At 45.2% G+C, this 23,924-nt stretch overlaps 1 long non-coding RNA gene across 1 annotated transcript in view; it reads left to right on the top strand.

Moving 5' to 3' along the window:
• The window catches only part of LOC146865637 (uncharacterized), a 160,650-nt gene that overhangs the window by 24,130 nt on the left and 112,596 nt on the right, over window positions 1-23,924 (top strand). The gene's annotated exons all lie outside the window — the stretch shown is intronic.

The raw sequence follows: 23,924 nt of genomic DNA, 5'->3' as shown, positions 1-23,924 counted from the left end.
TGACTCTGATTCATATTTAGGAATATTGGAAATAATGTTGTAAATTTTTTTCACTACCAGGTCTTTACGTAATTTTTTAGGCATTGTTTATTTTTATAATATCAGCATTTTTATGGGCTATTTTTCACTGCATAACTGAAATTTGTAAATCCCCAATTAACCATAGATCAAAAACTCCATGCTAACATGGTAACCAAAGCCTACTTCAGTCTAAAATTCACAGCAACCTTATTTAATGTAGTTATGGGGGATGGAGCACAGCATGTGATTTTATTAAGCTCTCGCAGCCCATGCGTTCTAATTGCCAGTGAGCCAAGAATAGTGAAAGCCGTTTATCAAATGTGTATTGTGCATTGGAATGTTATTAGAAAATGTTCTGGAATTCTTTTTCAAGGATGATTATGGGCAGTGTATTGTTGTAGGTTGGAGTCGTGCTGGATTACCTAAACTATGGCGAAGCCAATTTGCTCTGAGTTGATACCATCATAGTACATTCTACAGGGGTGCGCTACTTTACCCCAATATTTGCTGGCATAGAGTGTTCTTTTCATAGTAACAACAGTAAATGATTTTATACACAAACAAAATTCTAACAATGTTTTTGATGGAACAAACAACTGACTCGCTCAAAATATAGGGAGTAAAATGGTACAAGATCACTGTTGGAAATGGCCCTTTGAGTAGGGTTATCCCCAAACTTGTTTGCTTCTTCCTCCTATTTTTCCTGACCTGTTTTTGTTGGCTTTAGGAGTCTGGGCACTTTACCACTGATAATCAGTGCTAAAGTGCATACACTCTGTTTAAATTATGATTGTGGTTGGTTATGCATGATTGGCCTATTTGATTTACTAGATAAGTCTCTAGTACAGTGCACTGAGTGTGCCAGTGCCTGTAAATCAAATGCTACTAGTGGGCTTTCAGCACTGGTTGTGCCACCCTGTAAGCGTGTCTCAGACCTACCACTGTAGTTGTGAACTGCCATGTTTACCTGGCATGTGCACTCACTTGCCAGGCCCTACCCTTCCCTTTTCTTACATGTAAGGTACCCCTCAGATAGGCCCAAGGTACCCCTTTGTGCAGGGTGCAATGTATGTGAAAGGTAGGGCATGTACTGATGTGTGTAGCATGTCCTGATAGTGAAATACTGCCAATTTTGTTTTTCACTAGTGAAAGGCTATCGGACCCATAGGATAGCACGGGAGATACTTTGTTACATCTTACAAGTATAACTTCCCGTTGGGACAAGATGGAGGAATAAAGTTTAGGCTCTCGGAACTCAGAATTTAATAACACATCTTTTTTAGAAAGATGTTTTTTTAATTGTGTGTTTGAAAACTCCACTTTTAAAAAGTAGGCATTTTCTTGTTAACCAGTCTATGTGCCTCTGCTGTTCTGTGTATTGACTGTCTAGTTGTGGAGTGACAGGGACCGGGCATGTGTATTCACTGTAGACGTAGACAGCCACTGCGGGGGGGGGGGTTTGAGGTGTACCTGACCCTTCCTGGATGACTCAGAGCTGAGCTGCATAGACCTTGTCTGCCTTTAGAGTAGTAGGAGGAGTTTCTCTTGCACCTGAATAGGGCTTGTCTCCCTTACACAATGCTGTCTCAACCCCCTGTGCTCCTACTGCACCAGTGAGGACAGAACTGGTTTGGACTGGGCTCAGAGACCATGACACAAAGAAGAACAGAGACACAATGGGGTATGAGTAGGGGACCTTAAACCCCAGAAATTTAGATCACTTCTAGACTCAAGAGGAACCTTTGCCAAGGAGATGAGCTGGAGAGCTGTAAGTAGGAGTACTGCCACCTTACTGTGTTCTATGTGAGGTTGGCCTGCAGTTGCTGCCTCTGCTAAGGAAAGGGCAAAGACTGGAACTTTGCTGAGAAATCTGAGAAACTAGAAGCAAGGGTCCCTACTGCAGTGTCCGTGCATGGACACGTTCTAGTGTTCTAACTTCCAGTAATGCACTATACACCCACCCACCACCGACGTCACTGTGTCAGGTGACGCGGTTAATAAAAAGGCCGAGAACACATGCTCGTGGCTATTCCCACTACCCCTAACTATGTGTCTGGTGTCAGTCCTTGCGCACAGCATGCGGGCCTAGTGCCCATCATTACACTGGCGACGAGGGGGCTGTGCCCTGGTGTGCAGCAGCCCAGCTATAAGAAAAGGGGGAGAGAGCTGCCTGCGTGAAGGCCCCCCAGCAGGCGAGAAGCGCCTACTTGCCTGCGGGCATGCAAAGAGCCTCAGGCGCGAAGACCGTGACCGGGAGCCCACCCCGCACCTCTGCGAAGACCTGCGGGCGTACAAGCTGCCCCAGAGTGACGGCGAGGAAGTCGGGTGCCCACCCCGACCCCGTCGAGTCTGCCGCTGTGCCCCTTGGTGAAGTGCAAGCCGAGCGGAGCCCACCCGCATCAGCCGCGACGCCGTGACCCCGCAGGAGGAGGTCGGATGCCCACCCCGACCCCGTCGAGCCTGCCGCCGTGCCCGGTGTTGAAGTGAGGAAATATGAATTTTGTGATCAGTTATGTCCCCTATCGTAGACCCCAACGGCTCCATGTGCATGCTACAAGTACATGTATGTTCCCTCCAGTTCCAGTTATGAAGACGCAAATACATGTGCATCCACCGTCAACATGTCCTCTTTCAGATCCGCCATGAATGGGTCAGATATTCCATTCCTAAGTATGAAAGGCCACCGACTTTATGTGGTTCACTTTCCACATTTTACAGATTCAGGCGAGTAGGCCCTGAATTCTGCCATCAAGCCTTTTCCTGCCTTCTGCCTCTGACAGCTCCAGTCCGAACCTGCATCTGTATCCATGAACTTTGTCCTACTCCCTGCGCGGCTAACGGTGCCTGATCCAGCCTGTTGCCTGCCAAAAACTGTATTTCACCTTCAAGATTATCTGCTCCGCTCCTCATCCGATGCATTCCTGTCTAGTAGTTTAGGTAAACATTCTTCCAGCTACAGTGCAAAGGGCCAGGCCTCACTGTCCTCATGCAAGTAATTCATAGCCCCTGTTACCATGGAAGATTCCTTCCCCCTCGCATCTCATGTAGACACTTAGACGCTTGTACACGCACTAACAGTCAGTATAGAATAGATTCCATCATAGAGACCTTTCCTTTTGGATAATACAGTTCTTTAAACATAAGATATTAGATATGATTTGGGATTAGGTTGACATGACCCCTCAGACTTCTGTCTCCACATACAGAGCTAAATGTCAAGTCCCCTTCACCCTCTAGTTGCACGTCAATCACACGTCATGCGGCTGCGCGTGCATCTCTGCCAAATATTTTCTGCTGACATTGCAGGATTCTCTTATGGATCCACCCACTTGTGACATCATGTTTAATGACGTTTCTAGTTACGCCTATGTTTACGCCTTTTTTCCATTACGTATGTATATCATTATCTGTATTATCAGCTGTTACGCCTCCTGCATCTGTCTTAATGTAATACTTTTCATATAAATATCATTACTTGTCAATAATGTATTGCCTTCCCTTCCTGAACCTTCGTGGTGATGGAATTTGAAGCCTACAGTTCGAACTGTAAATCCTTTGTAGAGGAATAAAGCCTTTCAGAACCTCTAATACCACGGATTCTGCCTCTTATATTTACTGAGTTATTCTTACTAGACTTTACCGCATAAAAAATAGTACCGGTAATGAAATATTTACCACATAAATTGGCGCCCGAATAGGGACACTTTCTCATCTCACGCGCCGGAGGTGCGTTGCAGGCCCGGTCTCCTGCCACAGCTGAACGGACAAAAACGCGTACCTGCAGGATTTCCTGTATCTCCCTCCGGCCAAACGGGGGCGACTGAGGCTGCGATCAACACCCAGACGAGGCGGTGAGAAGTGCGAAGTATCCCGACCAGAGCCTAGCTGAGAGAGCAAGATCCGAGGTATACAGAGGCCCACCAGGTTCCGAAGTTCCGAGTCCAGTCGAGTCCAGTCCAGTCCGGTCCAGTTTCAGTTCAGTTCCGAGGCCTTCCGTTCCGCGCTACCCGGTGAGTACCATTGCTGGGGAGGCATTTAAACGTGCACATAGGTTGTGCCGGTCAAGACGGGTTTGGGTACACAAATCCGGTCTGCACTGTTTCAGCAGTGTATCTGTACTGTTTAGCAGTATATCTAGTATGTCTTGCATATAATTCAGTATTATCTAGTATCAGTATTATGTCAGTAACTAGTTTTCTATTAATTATCATCGTTCATTAACTGTTAAATGTTAAATGTTTTAATACGTTCTACATATTGTGGTGTGAATGATTGTTCATTATTGTGTTTATTGTATTAAGTGTGTTCAAGTAATAAGGTCTAAAAATGCCGCTCTTTTCAAAACTAAGACAGATCAAAACCAGAAAAGGGGTACTCGAAGAAGCTGTTCCCATTCCACCTAGGGACACTCCAGGATACTTTATGTATCATAAACATGGCCTAGATGCCGTGTTATTTCTTGATTTATGGGTGGACTACACCAAAGAGTTGCCAGAAAGTCAGAGGTGGCCCGCAGCGGGGACCTGGGATGCAGATTGCATCATGAGAGTAGAAGAAGAATTATGGAAAAAGAAAGCCAGACAGTCACAGAAAGATGCCATTGAATTATGGCGTAAAGAATCATATAGACGTACAGAAAAAGCGCTCAGACAAGAAGAGAAAGGTAGGGAGAATTCGAATAAAACTCGAGAAAATTTATTAATTGAGGAAGGTACCCGAGTAAAAGCAGAACAAGTAGACAGACAACGAAACACTCTCATGAATGGTATGTACCCTCTTCTGGCCGAAGGGTTACCTCAGGCCACCCCGGAAATACCGAAAAACTTGACACCCCCATTGCTCCCGATAAAAGCACATCCCAAAACAGCAAAAGATGTTTTCCTTTCCTCCTATTTAGATGACGTAGCTCCCGAATATGCTAATGCCACACCACACACACCGCATGACGATGGTGTTCAACGTCAAGATCATCCGTCTGTATCCCCGCAACAACAAACTCCTACGCCCATTCCCACAGGTCCGTCCGTTTCTACTGTTTTTCCCGCATCTACAATTTCTATCTTACGTCCAACGAATCCTTTCTTGCCCAGCACCTCAGATGGTGCTACAGGAGGTACGACAGACATGTTTGCCACACCGCCGCGAAATAAACAGACCCTTAGGGATTTAGCACTCCAACGTACACCCCAACTAGCGACATCCGACATGTTTAAAGAACATCTTGTGGATTGTAGATACGATCCAGTGCCAGGTAAACAGGACAGATTGCTACTATCATCACTACGTATACGACGAGCTACATTGTATTTAATGACGATACCAGGAATGGTTGAACACCTAGACAATATATATCACTTTGTCCAAACAGGACGAGGCCCAGAAAGTATTAACGAAGCTATGGAATACCAGAAAGTGGATGTACAAAGACAACTACTACGTTTTTTAATAAACTGCGTGATCAGGAACCAAGACAGGCCTGAGGCAGATCATGATACCATGCAAAAACTTGCCAAATGGGGTCAGAACATAGCAGACGAGAAACATGATAGACAGGCGTGTATAATCGCCATGTATCGAAAGATCCGCAAGGAAGTAGAACGAATACATAAAGAAAGACGAGAAGCAGACAGAATTGAATCAGAGGGAGAGGAGGAGCAAGAATCAGAACAATTAGATACGATAGCTTACGTAGGTAGAGGAAGACCCCATAATAATACTAGAGGCTTTAATGATCCGATACGTCCGATACGTCCAGAATGTAACAGACATTTTCAAACCCCTATGTTAAATACAAGGTCCCCTGAACACCTATTCCAAGCCGCTGATAAATTACTCCGAGATCGAAGGGGGTACCATATGCTCGATTCCATGGATGAACAAGAATTGGCCAGGTCAGCAGTACAATGGGCTGACTGTCCCGACAAATACAGTGAAGATGCACTAGCACACACGTTTCTGAATCTTACCCCATACGAACAGCGTTTAGCTAGTATATACATGATTCAACACCTCCTTATATTATATAAAAGTCAACACTCCGATCCTGGACCCTTACCTGACATATTGACCGAATTACTCACGAATAAATGGAGAGGTTCAGGTACTAATTTGATTAAAGAAATTCTAGAATTTCGAAACCAGTATATAGTTTTCGCATACCCAGAACACGTTCCAATTCCCACTATGGGAAGAAAAATATATCACATAGATAGACAGAATCCGTTACGCGAAGTACACCCAATCAGAGGTGAAGATAATAACTTTACACGCGTGTTTGTGTACACACCTATAACTAAAATTGAATTATTAGAAATGAAGAAAGTAGTACCCAGCCATGACAAGGATCCAGCAGGTTTCCACCATGAGATAAAAGACATGTTACTCATGGGAGAGTATACCTACCCCGACATCATGAAAATATTGAAAGTGTTAATGCCTGCCGGTGTTTACGAGAAACTCAAAGAAAAGGAATGGGAGGTGGGAGACCAAAAGATAGACTGGACAGCATTAGAAAACGAAGAAAAGGCCCGAGCTGCAGGATCAGGGCTTGGGGAAAAGACTACAGCACTACCAGGATTACTAGTACAGGTACTGCCACGTTTATTAACTACGAAAAAGGAGGACTGGGGTGCAATCTCAGCCTGTAAACAAAAGCAAGATGAAGACACTAGTGATTTCTATTCCCGATTTGAAAAATGTTTTGGTATCAATAGTGGCATAAAAGCAAGTAGCGAGTCATATCCACATCTATTTGTGACAAAATTAGTTGAAAATTCCCTGCCGCAAGTTAAGAATAGAGTATTGAAATTTGAGAGTACCTGGCAAGGTAACACCCCGTCACAGATGTTACAGATGTTACAATATCACCACAATAGAATTAGAGAAGAACAAGAACATGAACAAAGACGTATGAAAGATACGAAAATGAAAATGCTTGTTGCCCAGTCAGTTCCAGCTGATGGTCATAAAAAAGGTGATTCCGCAGGTCCGACGAAAGGGACATGCAACTATTGTAAACAATAAGGTCATTATATACACGATTGTCCAGTCTTGAAACATAATATTGCCACAGGTAGAACCCAGGAAAGACCACGTCCACCTAGACAGGATCAGAATCAACAACAAATCCCTCAGCATGCACAATTTAGGCCGGCTCCGCAACAGCCAGCTCCGCAACAGGCAACAGACCGTAGCACCGTAGCACCACCACAAGCGCAGCCTATTGCTGCCACACAAGCAACAACGCAACAGATGTACCAGTATGCACAAAATGACTATCCCGATTACCAGCGATACACATGAAATAGCCTAGAGAGGGAAGTTGGCTTACCCCTTATCGAGGTTCCTGTAGATCAAGAGGGACCTTATGTACATAGTGAACTATTAGGGGAAGACAGAAAGTTTTTACTTGATACAGGGGCAAGCAGAACAACTATACGACGCAGTGAAGTTCCAGGGGCACCCCTCTCAGGCTCACAGAATATTTCCCTTGGATTCTCAGGAAAGCCTATCATTAATGAAGTATCGCAACCCCTACCACTTACGGTTGGTCCATTAACACGTACTACAGATTTATTGCTTACTAAATCATGTCCAGAAAACTTGTTAGGTATAAAAACATTGAAAGCTCTAGGAGCTATAATATGTTGTTCTCCGGAAGGAGTACGATTATTTTTACGTGATTTCAAAGGTCACTACGTGTCCAGAGACATGGATCACCGGCTGCAGAATTTACCTACACATTTATGGGCACAAGGCCCGACTGATGTTGGTTGCATGAACATTACACCATATCGAGTCACACTAAAAACAGGAGTAGTACTACCACGAATGCGACAATACAAGTTACCACCAGATGCTGTTGTGGCTTTGCTGCAAATCATTGACGAGCTCATTGCACAAGGAGTGGTTGTAGAAACCGACTCCAATGTATGTAATTCCCCGATAATTCTGATTCTTAAAAGAACGGATCCAAAAGCATCACCAGTATATCGATTAGTTATTGATCTGCGCGAATTAAATAAATGTATTGTACCACAATACCCTGTGGTCCCAGATATCTCTTCATTACTAACAGCTATTGACTCAGAAGCAACGTTCTTCACTGTAATTGATCTCAAGAATGCCTTCTTTAGCGTCCCAATAGATCCGGAAAGTCAATATTTGTTCGGATTCAGTTTGAATGAACGAAGTTTTAAATTCACACGCGCTCCTCAAGGATTCACAGAAAGCCCCAGCATCTATAGCCAAGCACTGAAACGAGAACTTGACAGTATCCACATGCCAGTTAACACTGCTTTGCTTCAATATGTCGATGATCTGCTGATCACCGCCCGAAGCGAACCTGAATGTGAAAAAGCGTCACTGACGGTTTTAAGATTTCTGGCCGACAAGGGGCACAAGGTGTCCCCATCTAAGCTGCAATTCTGTGTCCAGCAAGTTGTTTACCTTGGGCACTCGCTGTCCAAGGAGGGAAGACAGCTTACACCCGACCGCATCCAGTTAATTGCTAACATGTCACCACCAAAGACACAAAAGGAGGTGCGGGCTTTTATAGGTCTCACTTCATACTGTAGGCAGTGGATTCCTCAATATGCATTTCTAGCAAAACCACTCATCCAGTTGACAACACAGGAGGCAGCCACATCGACTGTCCTCCCTTGGACTCAAGAACATACACATGCCTTTGAAAGCTTAAAGAAAGCTTTATGTCAAGCACCTGTTTTAGCAACACCATGTTACAGTAAACAGTTTACACTCTTTGTTACAGAACGCGAAGGTACTGCCTTGTCAGTACTCACTCAGGAACAAGCAGGATCACACAAACCATGTGCTTATTTCTCTAGTACATTAGATCCAGTAGCTCAGGCTCTTCCTGCGTGCCTGAAATCGGTGGCAGCAACAGCTTTAGCAATAAGACAAAGCGATGCCATAGTGTTAGGACACCAATTGACAGTACAAGTACCCCACGCAGTAGAGGTTCTCTTGAACCGCACACAAACACAACACTTGACTATAGCGAGACTCACCGGTTATGAATTAACATTGTTTCAGCCACATATAGAAATCAGACGTTGTAATACGTTAAATCCTGCCACACTTTTGCCCGTAAATGGAACAGATCCATTAGCACATGATTGTATTGAAGTCATTACCATCACGACGAAACCCAGACAAGACTTGACAGACATCCCTTTATCAGATCCAGACCTGACATTGTATGTAGATGGTTCATGTATGAGAACAAGTACAGGAGAGTTAGTGGCCGCTTACGCAGTCACAACAGACACTGGAGTCATTGAAACAAATTGTATTAACACTTTGTCAGCTCAAGCAGCAGAGCTCATCGCTCTGACACAAGCCTGTATTCAAGCCAAAAATAAGAAAGTCAACATATACACAGATTCACGTTATGCATTCGGAGTCGTCCATGACTTCGGCGTACTGTGGCGAGAGAGAGGTTATTTAACTTCTCACGGTGCCCACATCCAACACGGACCCCTCATTCAAACTCTATTAGACGCGATTCATCTACCTACTGCAATATCGATTTTGAAATGCAGAGCTCATACAAAAGTTACCGATATCATTTCTCAGGGTAATGACCTAGCTGACAGAACAGCTAAACAGACTGCTCAGAACCAGACTCATACAACTGACACGACAAAGACAATAGTTTCGACACCAACACATTGCATGACAGTTAAGGATCCCGCCCTTGATGTAATTGACATACAGACACATGCTACACCAGAAGAAATAAAGAAATGGACTGAATTAGGAGGGATCCAAACGGATCAAGGATGGATGACGAAGGAAAAATCTATATGGTTTCTTCCCGACTCCATGGTTCAAGTCATCATTAACACAATACATAGTCCAGCGCACCTAGGAGAAAAAGCTATGCTAGACAGTATTCAACACATTTGGTTCAACAAACACTTGCGAGCAGCAGCCAAACAGAAAGTACGTACCTGTATGATATGTTGTCAGTATAATCCAGGTAAAAGCATCCCCGTAGAGCAGGGTGGATTTCAACCTCCCGATCATGCTTTTGAAGTCCTCCAGATGGATTATATCCAGATGGAACGATGTCGAGGATTCAAATATGTTCTCGTAGTTGTCTGTGCTCTTTCCCGTTGGACAGAAGCCTACCCGGTTTCAGATTACACTGCCCCGACTACTGCCAAACAGCTAGTTCGAGAATTCTTCCCACGATTCGGTTTACCACGTGTCGTGTACTCAGATAACGGCCAGCCATTCTCATCCGAACTAATGAAACACGTTTCACTTCTGTTAGGTTACCAATGGAAATTCCACTGTGTTCGACATCCCGAGGCAGCAGGTCTTGTGGAACGTCATAATCAAACTCTGAAAATCAGATTGTCCAAAATATGTAGAGAAAAAGGTGTCGATTGGATAGTAGCCTTACCAGTTGCGCTCTTTTACATGAGAATGGTAGCACATTCTCGAACAGGGCTATCCCCGTACGAGGTGATCTTCGGTAGACCACCAAATATGTGGGGGACGCCTATACCTCGTAAAATCACTGATGTTGACTGTAATATGCTGACAGATTACCTGGCTTCCTTGATGTCTGCACTACAATCTTGTCGTTCACAGGTAGCTGCAGCTTTTCCCGATAACACTGAGGTGAAGCCCCATGACGTGGTTCCAGGTGATCTGGTTCTTGTGAGGAACTTCGACCGGAAGACCCAGTTGGAGCCCAGGTGGAAATCGCCCAAACTCGTCTTGCTGACAACAAGGACAGCCGTGAAGGTTGAAGGACGTAAAGGGTGGTTGCACTCGAGTCATATCAAGAAATTTTATGGACTACCGTCCGATGTGAACACTCAGCCCTGCATTCCCTCACAGACAGACTCAAAGCTCCCCTTGGTTGAACCGACAAAAAATGAACTCTATAAACTGAAATTAAGGTCTAGCAAGTCAGACAATTTGATTGTTTAAGTCCTCTCCAAGGTGAATCGGTTGAATTTGTCTCTGACATGTATCCTCTAGACCGAAATAGAGAGAGAAATAGACAGATAAAGCTTAAAAAACACGCGTACTGTAAATCGCTTCGTAGTCACTGCACAGTTACATTATTAATTTTGTTTTTTCTAAGTCTTTTGATCATCATTTCTAGTGTATTGTTACATATGTATTGCCCTATTTCTAAGCATGCTTACAATGTTACCGCAGAACATTCTTTTAGCGAATTACCTCCGCATGAGTTGTCTTATAGATTTGCGCTGCGCAACAACACTTTCATTAGTATGTTACATCATTCCCACCAGACCAGCAATGCTACCAATTGTTGGATATGTGGCCGACTCCCTCCCTATCAGAACTATAAGGGAGTTTTGCCCCTCTTTCCGTATCCGTTCACACACAATGGCTCCTGTGGAGCATGGTTTAGTTTGATTAATTCCCTAGATTCAAATCCCGTAGTTTATCAAGACAACTGGGTATGGGGAAACCTGAACCTAGTTTTGCTTAAAGTCTGCTACCCTAACAAGGAGGGACTTCCCAAAAGAACAGGAACTGATCTAGAAAATGAAGTATATGGATTAGGTAATTTTACACTTAACCTCCTGATTCTGAATGTTGAATCCGAAGCTACGCCAATCTTGCCCGCTATGTCAGTATTCCCAGTTAAAGGGGAATTATGTGTAAGAAAGAATGGTTCCATACACATGGGCCATAGTAAATGCACCACTGTAATAAAATTCAGTGATCAAGGCAAGTCTACATTTAGAGCTTCCCGTCATTCCTACTTCATTTGTGGTCATACCGCATATATACGTTTACCTCTAGATTGGGATGGTACCTGTTACATAGCATTCCTTCTGCCACCTGTCTTCCTAGCCCCTCCTGACTATCACAGAAATACCCATTTAGTACACAATAGACAGCAGAGAGATATCCCGATTGTCGATTACACTGAAACGGCATGGGAGCAATACACAGATTTCAATAAAGGTTTCTTTCCCTATATAGGTACAGTCACTAATAGTAAACTGATACGTAGATTAACTAGAACCCTTGAAGCAGTAGTGAACGAGACTACTTCCGCCTTAGGCAATTTAACAGAAGAGCAGTCTGCTATGCGGATTGTTGTGCTTCAAAATCGTCTTGTCCTTGACGTCATCCTGGCCGATAGGGGCGGAGCTTGTAGGGTCATCGGATCAAGTTGCTGTGTTTTCATACCAGAAAACTCGCCGTCAGTATATAAAGCCATAACTCGCCTTCATAAGATTATAAGCCAGATACACCAGAGTCCAGGCACCTGGACTTGGTCCGGTTGGTTCTGGAGCGTGTTGTCAGCCTGGGGATGGAGGATCCTATCCTTCCTAGGTATTGGCTTTCTCATACTATTCAGTTGCTGCTTATGTCTACAATGTGGGCCAGCGATTTGTGGTCTGTGTGCCACATCGTGTATCCCGCATCCAAGTTTTCGTTCAAGATCCCGGAAGAAGAAAGAAGAACAAATGATGCTATATGAACAGATCGATGGATTGATGAAGATCGATATCTCCTGAGGGTCCGTAGGGGACAAGGAGGGAATGAGGAAATATGAATTTTGTGATCAGTTATGTCCCCTATCGTAGACCCCAACGGCTCCATGTGCATGCTACAAGTACATGTATGTTCCCTCCAGTTCCAGTTATGAAGACGCAAATACATGTGCGTCCACCGTCAACATGTCCTCTTTCAGATCCGCCATGAATGGGTCAGATATTCCATTCCTAAGTATGAAAGGCCACCGACTTTATGTGGTTCACTTTCCACATTTTACAGATTCAGGCGAGTAGGCCCTGAATTCTGCCATCAAGCCTTTTCCTGCCTTCTGCCTCTGACAGCTCCAGTCCGAACCTGCATCTGTATCCATGAACTTTGTCCTACTCCCTGCGCGGCTAACGGTGCCTGATCCAGCCTGTTGCCTGCCAAAAACTGTATTTCACCTTCAAGATTATCTGTTCCGCTCCTCATCCGATGCATTCCTGTCTAGTAGTTTAGGTAAACATTCTTCCAGCTACAGTGCAAAGGGCCAGGCCTCACTGTCCTCATGCAAGTAATTCATAGCCCCTGTTACCATGGAAGATTCCTGCCCCCTCGCATCTCATGTAGACACTTAGACGCTTGTACACGCACTAACAGTCAGTATAGAATAGATTCCATCATAGAGACCTTTCCTTTTGGATAATACAGTTCTTTAAACATAAGATATTAGATATGATTTGGGATTAGGTTGACATGACCCCTCAGACTTCTGTCTCCACATACAGAGCTAAATGTCAAGTCCCATTCACCCTCTAGTTGCACGTCAATCACACGTCATGCGGCTGCGCGTGCATCTCTGCCAAATATTTTCTGCTGACATTGCAGGATTCTCTTATGGATCCACCCACTTGTGACATCATGTTTAATGACGTTTCTAGTTACGCCTATGTTTACGCCTTTTTTCCATTACGTATGTATATCATTATCTGTATTATCAGCTGTTACGCCTCCTGCATCTGTCTTAATGTAATACTTTTCATATAAATATCATTACTTGTCAATAATGTATTGCCTTCCCTTCCTGAACCTTCGTGGTGATGGAATTTGAAGCCTACAGTTCGAACTGTAAATCCTTTGTAGAGGAATAAAGCCTTTCAGAACCTCTAATACCACGGATTCTGCCTCTTATATTTACTGAGTTATTCTTACTAGACTTTACCGCATAAAAAATAGTACCGGTAATGAAATATTTACCACAGAAGAGTGGTCTGAGCGGAGCTCACCCGCGTCGGCCATGACCCCCGCAAGCGGAATGAACCACGCGGTGCCCACCCGCGGGAAGGAGGAGGCCCGTTGGCCAGAGGTGAGCCCAGGAAGTAAAGAGAAGCAAGAGTGAGCAAGCGTGGCCCACCCGGAGAGCGTTGAGGTCAGCGGGAGCTCACCCTGCGCATTCAAACTCCGTGCCCAAGCGTGGCCTGCCCGGAGCGCGGCACGGTCCACGGGAGCCCACTCCGCGTCCGAGAGCTGAAAGTAAGCTTCCGGCCCGCGGCCGGAGGAGAACGGCACCAGCACCCCCGGCGCGACCCCGGAGACGAGGAGACCTGCTGCAGGGGGCGGAAGAAACCGAAAGCAAAAGCAGAGCCCACCCGCAGCACTGAGCAGCGACCCCCGTCTCCTCCGCCCAAACACACTGCTCTGCATAGCGGCACCACCACTCCCCCCCCGGGCAGCGTGCGAATGAATGAGCTGCTGCGGGCGGGGAGAGCAACGTACAGGCAGCGGATGGCTGGTGACTCATCGGAGCGGGAATTTGAAATAAGCGCGAAGGTCGCGAGGCCTCGTGGCAGGCAGCAAAACAAATGCGCATCTGAGGCAGATCGGGGCGCTAATTAAATAAATAAGTGTGACGAGCGCGAGGCCTGCCTGGCCCGCGATGAAAGGACAGTAAACAGAAAATAAGGAAAACTCACTGTGCTCACGTTGGTGTGCTTCCTCGCGTGTAGGGCAAGCAGCAGCAGGTGGCGTCCGGTGCATGAGTGCATTGCCCTGAGCCCATGAGAGGTGCTCTGCACACAGCTTCAAAGCTGCATCTAAGCAAAGCACCAGCAGCTGATAAGGAAAGGCCCAGAGTGGGAGGAAAGACTGCCGGTGCCTGGAAAAGTACTCCCCTGCCATCTAGTGGCCGTTTCCAGCAACTGCACTGGAAGAAATGGGAACCGCGAGTTCGAAGTCTGAAAACAAGGGGAAACAGTGGAGGCAGACTGCGGAGTGCTAGGAGGAGGTTAAAGGAAGCAGAGACAAGGCGGAAGTAAAAAGGGGTCAAGCCACATCCACCCCAGTGAGGATCGCACTGTCGCCGCATCAAGTGGAGTGAACCCTCGAGAGAGCTAAAGGACTCAGCGCAGATGTACCCCGGACGCGGCAGGTACACAGCAGCGCTTACAAGAGAGGAACTCACTGAAGAAGATGTGCGCTGCAAGTATCCAACAACACTGAAGGGTAAGGATGCAGAGGGCACACCCAGTGGCGCCAAGAAGCCACCACAACCAGAGATCACATGGTGCAAGGAGCAACGCTACACTGAAGATGTACCACGACGGTACGAAGAGAAGCACGCACCAGCGCCCAACAAGTAAGAAGACACAGGTAGTCACACGACGTGACGCACCTCGTGAAGCCGACCAGCCAAATGGTCGCACCACAAAAGCCGACCCACCAGGGGTTGCGAAAGGATGTGACCGACGCAAGGGTCAGAGGGAACATCACACCAACAAGTGACCAGCCAGGTGGTCAACACACAGAAGCCAACCCACCAGGGGTTGCAAAAGGAGGTGACCGAAGCAAGGGTGAGAGTGAACGTCACGCCAACAAGTGACCAGCCAGGTGGTCAACACACAGAAGCCAACCCACCAGGGGTTGCAAAAGGAGGTGACCAACGCAAGGGTCACTGAAGCTACGGAACAAGAGGCCTGACGCAAAGTCTGAAGGTATCCTGCCAGAGATCCGCAGAGTGGACCGTCAAGTGGTCCAAGAAGTTCAAGAACGAAGAGGACCAAGAGTATGGCCCCACGAACTTCGACAACCAAAGTAGCCGGTGAAAGGAGAAGACGAAGAGAAGGTCACGACGCTAACTCGGGATGCTGAGCAAGATGGAGAGAGTGTCCTCGGAAGTGGACAAGACCAGGGGGAACACGTGCAGAGTGCGCGCGCTGCATGGAGAAGCCTGGCCAGACCTGAGGAGAACAGAAACGGTCCAGATTACGTCGTGAAGCGAATGGATGAAGATATCGGAGTGGCACGTTTGCCACTACAAGAAAAAGAAGAAAGGAAGAGATCTGAGTGGCACGGTTGCCACTACAAGAAATAGAAGAAAGAAGATATCGGAGTGGCACGTTTGCCACTGCAAGAAAAAGAAGAAAGGAAGAGATCTGAGTGGCAAGGTTGCCACTACAAGAAATAGAAGAAAGAAGAGATCGGAGTGGCACGGTTGCCACTGCAAGAAGAGGAGAAGAAGTCAGAGTGACACAACATCCTCCCGGAGAAAAGAGCCGAGGGAAAGAGAGAAGAGTGTGGCAAGACTACTCACACCCCGAAGGTAAGGAAGGTGACAAATGGCAGAACACGGAGCGCAAGTCCTGTGAAAACCCGTGGCACGGAGAGAAGAACATCTGCTTCACGATGCTTTCAGCACACCTGGGATCTGCAGAGGTGAGCAGGCTGGACCATTCGGAACATCCACCTTTGGGGTCACATGGACACTGGACAACGCCAGCCGTGGTGACTCAGGGGCAGAGGTCTCAGGGATGCCAGTGAGAGAGCGTCCCCGCGACAAGAGATGGTCATCAGCCGCCCTTCAGCAAAGGTCCCGGGAGGATGAAGACACCGCGCGCGAAGACAGGAGCCAACAGCTACCCTCCAGGTGCGCCTGCGGAATCTGAGGTGAGACTTGTCGTCTCCTCCGCACCCACACTGATCGGCGTGGGAGTAACACGATACAGTAGACTCAGCCCAGGACAAATCTGATGAAGAGGGCCTCAGGAATATCCCGTGGCAGGGGAACACCCGCGAGAGGGGCATCATGGTGAGAGGGGTGTCTTGCAAACAATCCGTCTTTTGCCAAGCAAAACACACGCTACCGATAAAGAAAAGGACAGGACTGAAAGATGAACGGCAACATCTAGCGGTGAACCACAAGAACTCCAACTGTGTTTGTCGCCACTGAAGTAAGATGTATTGAAAAGACTGTGAGGACAACTTCAAGGCAGAGTCGTCAACAGACTGGATCCATCGAGCACCCATGGCTGGTGCCACAGTGAATTGGTGGTCTCCGCGACAGGAAGAACATCGTCTGTGATCCTAAGCTGCGGAGGCGTAAGAGACTCTACAAGAAGTTTTGGTCACTGTATTATATCTGTATGGGTCTTTCTTTCTCCCACAGGTTGAATTTTGACTTTGGGTTTTGTCATTAAAAATTGGGAGGGATGTAGTGTCCGTGCATGGACACGTTCTAGTGTTATAACTTCCAGTAATACACTATACACCCACCCACCCACCACCGACGTCACTGTGTCAGGTGACGCGGTTAATAAAAAGGCCGAGCACACGTGCTCATGGCCATTCCCACTACCCCTAACTATGTGTCTGGTGTCAGTCCTTGCGCAAAGCATGCGGGCCTAGTGCCCATCATTACACCTACTTGGACAAAGGTACTTCCAACTAGAGACCCCCAGTTCTAACAATCACTTTTTTGTTATATGGAACTAAATAGCACTTCATTGAAATTACCACCACTCATTAACTGTATATAATAATCAGACCCTGTGCCCAATGACGGAGAAGATGTATATTAATGCAATTCCACATTTCTGCCAACAAGTCTTTTTCTTCCTCTCTATAGGGCCGAACATACAGCTTGGATAGGGATAGCTTGGTGTATTGACACTGGAGCACAGACAGCTTGAAAATATGATTTGTAAACATAAAACCGGTGTGTCTCATTTTATAAATGAAAAGCACCACTACAAAAAACGCTGGTATGTGCCAGTGTTTACGAGTCTTCCCTTCCGTTATGCTACTCAGTACACTTTTGAGAGGAATGTTCCATTGAAATAATAAAGGGGTGAAATAGCCCAGTAGCAACAATAGGCTGAAATAGAGACCTAGATCTCTGGGAAAGAGTCCCTTGAAATCAATCTGCAACTGGTTTCAAAGGAATTAGTGTTTTTGTTACATTTTTACACAGCTCATTAGATTGTGGTTTTCACCGATCAGCAAAGGAATATTAAGCTTTTAATCCAAATAATCTATTTTTCACCCTAATGAATTGCTTCTAAATGCCGGAAAGAAACATAGCGTACAGGCAGCTTTATGCAATTAGAGCTCATTCTAAAAATGTCAGCGAGGAAACTATTAATGAATTCAAGATGGTGCGCAGAAATTATGCACGTAACCGAAAATCCGTGAACACTGCGATAAATTATCCAGCAGGAAGAACGTAAAAAAAGCACAAAACATACCTCTGTGGTGATATGTTTCTTAAGCGTAGGGTAATACCTCTCGTTGTGCTTTATTAAAGTCTAATCATCTTTTTTTGAAGGATTAGTAGCAATTATCGTTAGAGTTCAAGCATTTAACTGTGACTGCTGTAATAAATCTTCTTAAACTAACTGAAACATACTTTTTTTGTGCATGTGGCAACCTGCTTCTGAATCGCAACCATCTGCACATGGTTACTGCCTGGTGCACACAGATGGTAGTGAAGGAACTATAAAGCTACCCTCTTCTTTAATCATGCACCCTCGCAGCACAAAACAAACTCGAATCCGAATCACATCATTAGCATGAGAAAGACTATTTGATCACAGTAATTAGCAAACTTAGACTGGAATCCTGTTAAGAGATAGTTCACTGGTCCCGATTCAAAACAAATTCCTGTTCAGATCCTTCAAGCAGACCTAAATGCGAGCAATATTGTGGCAATCAATCTCCATTCGTTTCTGCGCCTGCAAAGAAGCTCTGAGCGGGCGACGTGCTGTGTCTGTGCCTGCTCCAGGTGTACTCCTTAGGGGCTTCACCAGGTAAACTAAGGTCACTCGAGACCAGGAATGTGAGCATTAGCGCTACACAAACATATACAACCTATATGTATATTTTTTTTAAAGGACGTTGTTTATCTTTTAAGCCAGCTATAGATTTGTTGGACAGCAAAAATATATTTAAGATGCTGTGCCGGGCTGTCAGTGAAGGGGGAAAAAACGAGCAAGATTGGGATGTGTTCCAGTCTGTTGCTGTGAAGGTTTTTTTTCTAGTTTGGGTGATATGCTTTTTTAGAGCAGTGATGGAAATGGACAAAATGACTCCATGATCCCATAAATTGGAGGTCATAGAGTGGCTTTAGAAAGGGAGTAGAATCACGAAGGGATGGAATCAAGAAAAGCAGAGACTGACTGTCAACTCATGCATTTATTTTTTAAACAACTCTAGCACAAAGAAATTGTCTACTGGGACAAATGGGGCAGTAAATCTGTTCTTGCCTACTTAATCACAAGCAGGTTAAACAATACTCTAACAAAAGGAGAAAGGAGAGATAATGGCCCCTTAAGTGAGGCCTTTGTATCGGGCCCAGCTGGAAGCTAAAAACAGAAACCCCCTTCGCAGCAAGTTGCTGCTCCGAATAGTAAACAGACAATGTGCAGTCACTGCTGAATGTGTTGAGGTGTTGGCAACATTCAAACTGTTTCACCAGGGCAGGCCTGCATCAATTACAATAAACAGCTATCAGATCTGGGTTCCTTCTGGATCGCCCTCATTTCCAGCACTGTTTTACACTGCAATGTATCACATTGGATTATTTAAGCTTTATTGTTTGTTTCTGAGGACTATAATGATTGTCAAATTCCCAACCCTGAGGCATAATCCTGAGCTGAAGTTAGGTCCTATAACGAGGGAGAGAACCTTTAACAATGGGTACAGACTGATGCATAAGGGCTATAATACTTAAATTAGAGCTTTCTACCAACTAGGGGGTTGATTATGAGGCTGTACAGCAGGGCCTGCATTGAAGTCGGAGGGGGTGCCACGGATGTCGGTGACAGTGCTTGGGACAAGGGCTACAGCGATCTTTCAGCTGCACTGTCGCCGCTGTGTCAGTTCTTTGGCCACACCGTGGTGATGCATGGCTTTTTCAGCTGCACAGGTGTGCTGCATCAGGAAGCACAGGGGCTGGAGGTCGATGTATGAATTTGCAGGAAAACCACCTCCAAGGACCCAGAACTGGATTTGGCACCACTTGGCAAATCAGAACTCCAAGTAGAGGAGTTCAGCAGCTGCAGCTTAAATCATTGGTGGCTCTGAGACTTCTTAACAGGAGGCAAGCACACACAAGCCCTTGGAGAACGTTGGCAAGCAGAATACAGAAAGCAAAAGTCCAGTCCTTTCACTGTCCAAGACAGAAGCAGCAAGCAGCAGGCCAGCAGACCACAGCAACACGAAGTGTGGCAGTTCCCCTTCCTCAGCTCTTCTTCTTGGCAGAATGTCCTCTTAGTCCAGAAGTGTTCTGAAGTTATGGTGTCACAGTTACAGTACTTATACTTATTCTGCCTTAGAAGTAGGCAAACGTCAAAGGAAAGTCTTTGTAGTGCTCAAGATCCTGCCTTTCCCTGACCTGGCTGCAGACACACATCAGGAGGGTGGAGACCGCTTTGTGTGAGGACAGGCACAGCACTATTCAGCTGTCAGTGACAACTCTTTTCACCACTCTAGCTCAGGAAGACCCATCAGTCTGTTGATGGGCCATCAGGCTATGCAGGGCACACCTCAGCTCCCTTTGTGTGACTGTCTTGAATGAATGCATAAACAGCCCAACTGTCACCCTCTCTCAGACGTGGATTCCATAGGCAGGCAGAGGCACAGAATGGGAGAGCAACAAAAAGGGCCACTTTTTAAAAGGGGCATTTCCAAAAATGCAATTCAAAAACCAACTTCACTCAAGGGCGTATTGTTAAATTGTGAGCTTGGAGACCCCAGACTCCAAATCTCTATCTCTTCCCAATTGGAGGTTACAAGACAGCTCCAATGATAACCTATAGGAGAGATAGTCCTTGCAATAGTGAAAAACGAAATTGGCAGTATTTCACTATCAGGACATGTAAAACACACTAGTACATGTCCCCCCTTTTAAATAGACTGCACCCTGCCCATGGGGCTACCTTGGGCCTAACTTAGGGGTGCCTTACAGGTAGTAAAAGAGAAGGTTTGGGCCTGGCAAGTGGATGCACTTGCCAGGTCGACATGCCAATTTAAAACTGCCCACACCGACACTGCTGTGACAGGTCTCTGACATGTTTACAGGGCTACTCATGTGCGTGGCACAATTACTGATGCAGACCCACTAACAGCATTTGAATTACAGGCCCTGTGCACAAACAGTGCACTTTACTAGGGTCTTATCTATAAATCGAACATGCCAATCTTGGATAACCAATCATAATCGCAATTTACCCAGGGAGCACTTGCACTTTAGCACTGATCAGTAGTGGTAAAATGCCCAGAGTTCTAAAACCAGCAAAAACGCAATGCAGCACACAGTCAAAAACAGGAGGTCAGAAGCAAAAAAGACAGGGAAAAACACACCAAAGATGCCAGGTCTAACAATATGCAAATAACATTTGCCTTATTAAGGTGATGTCATGGCTGCAGTGATGTCTTTATAAACTGACAATAAGTCATTAAACCTGCATTTACAAATAATAACAAATTAGAAGTAAAAAAAGACACTATATAACTGCAGATAGAGTCAGCAAGCTGACTCATTGAGTTAAACATTCTCCATAGACATCACCTATGGTTTTGTTTGTACCACTGTCAATGGCATGGCTGTCTAGTTGCCACGTGTGGGCAGGAGGTGAGCAATACTCTGCACCAGCACACTAGGGTACTCTGGGTCAATGGGGGTGGGCAGGGGGGCCTGGATTGGTCTGTCTGACATGACTAGGTACTGACTGAGGGCACCAGCGCTGCCAATGGAGCATGGACAGACAGGCAATTATTAGTCCATGAATGCATGCATGCTGGGTCCACCTCAGCTGAACCTATCCACCTGAATGCAATTGAAGGCACAGGTGACCGGACATGGGGAAGCCAGGGACTTCCACAGTCAAGGCTGAACGATCACATGGGTTGTGCTTCATGTGTAACATGACAGAGGCATTATCGATACATCACAGATGTGGTGAGACAATACCCCAGCCTCAGTAGTAATTGGTGTAAAAATTTGTGATTAATTATTGCTATGGTCATTTTGTGAGCAGAAAGTCCCAACCCTTAAAAAAGATAATGCTTGTGTTCACCACAGTGAATCACCAACAGAAATTAAGAACTGAGTTGTCAATTTAACCAACCGTATAACCATCAATCATGTTAGTTTATAATATAAGAGCCTAGTACAGGCTCATTGTGTATCAGATAACACAGTGATCTGATTTCTTTTCACATTGTTACATTTAAATTCTGCACAAAAATGTGTCCCTTATCTAAAGTATCAGAACGTTTTGAATCCGTGTTCCAACCACATCGCCAAGCAGAAGGTATATCTTTGCTGATTGTTAATTTTCATTTGTGTAGATACTGCGCCTGATGAGCTTATGTAGCAGAAGGGTTTGAATCAATGTCTCGATTCACAGCCCACTGGTGCGTAGATGACCATAGTTAAACGTGATCCATCTTGAAGATTTGACAGGGAGCTGTATGTCTAGGCTCTTTCTTCTATGTGCCGTTCATAGACAAGAGGCGGCTCTGTATCAGACTCTTTTCTGTCTGTGCTGCTCTCAGAAAGAGAACCACGTCCTTGGCATCTTTCCCTTCTGTACAGTAATAAAAGCAGTAGTTTCTGCAGCAGTTGTGCATCCCTGCATGTGTGCACACATCCATCCATTTATCTAATAGCACCAGTGATACCTCCACATATCTGACAGAAATACCCTAACTGTACTTCCTGCACCAGATATAGAGGACATTAAATGGCATTAATACTGCTAGAAGAAGGTAAGCGTTGTTATCCCATGTCCTGAGCAATTTTAAGAAATAAAAAGCTTTAATGGGTGCTTGTATGTGAGTTCTGATAGATTGCTTTGCTGCCTGAAAGTGCAATGCCGCTCTGTGAATTGGTACCTCCATGTGAGCCACTGTGTTTGCTATATAGTCTGCATCTGCACCTGCAAGTTTTGCAATTCAAATTATTAATATACAAAATAAACAAAATCGGTGCCAGGACACAGCTGTGCCTTGCCCTACTTTTAAGACTGAAAGAGTTTGTGCACTCCACATTGTTCCTAAAACGAACCCCGGTGGATGCATCAGAGTGGAGAACAAATAGAAAATCAACTAATGGGGTAGCCAAACTGATTTGCTTAAGATGTTGCCATAATTTAGATCTACTGCCACGGTTGAAAGCGCTAGACGGATCCATGAAAGCCAGTTACTATGGCCAGCCTTTTGCAATGGTATATTTGCTGTAGATAGGATCTAAGTTTAAGCATTGCTCTATCGTATCTAATCCCTGTACGCATGGCTCTGCCAGTTGCTTTAACCACAGAGTCCAGCAATGAGCTAGGCCATAGCAGTGGTACTACAGCCTATTGCCTTTTTTTAAAGACTAGAACTATGAAGGATCTGGACCAACAACTGTGCATCATGGACTGACGAGCACTGTTTAATACCTTGGTGAGTAAAGGAGCACAGAGTTCTATATTTTCTCTATAGAGGTCCATGGGGACACCATATGGCCCCCATGATGGGCTATGATGTTGGGCTAAAGTAACCCTGTAAATACTAAAAGAAATATTCTAGACATACCAGAGAGCCAGAAATTATGGAATCCATGTTGATTTTAGCATGGTAGATGTTGTTAAAATGACAAATGAATGATGTGCACTGTCCCCAGATTGGGGAGTGTCTCCTGATCGCACTCTGGTTATTGATTCAATAAATTCAATCAATGCTATTTCAAACATTTTTGTGCTTCTTTATTTCTTATTTTTCTTTTATCTTCTTCATGTTTTATTACTTGCTTCAGTAATATTAACCTGTATATATAAGCTTCTTAAGGTTTCCCCAATGCATTTCGGGCTGTGCCCTTCATCAGGGGACTTTCTCTGAAATCATAGAATTTAACAGTCAGCATGCTATAAATGGTACATAAAGTAAAAACATACTGTATGTTTTAGCAACACTGTTCATGAGTGCTCGTGATACATGCATAAACACATTTTCTTGATGAATGGTGCACATTTAAACTGATCGTACATGGTGCTTTCTAAAGTAATGGCTATCTAAAAGAGAAGCAATGTTAACCATACGGTGTCACGGTTCAGCGCTCTGGCGCGAGCGTGATAAAAAATAAC

The sequence above is a fragment of the Triturus cristatus genome, chromosome 2_1 (genome assembly GCF_964204655.1).
Source record: "Triturus cristatus chromosome 2_1, aTriCri1.1, whole genome shotgun sequence".
NCBI classification, from domain to species: domain Eukaryota; kingdom Metazoa; phylum Chordata; class Amphibia; order Caudata; family Salamandridae; genus Triturus; species Triturus cristatus.
The sequence above is the reverse complement of the archived record's forward strand: the minus strand, read 5'-3'. Positions and strand labels throughout refer to the sequence as shown.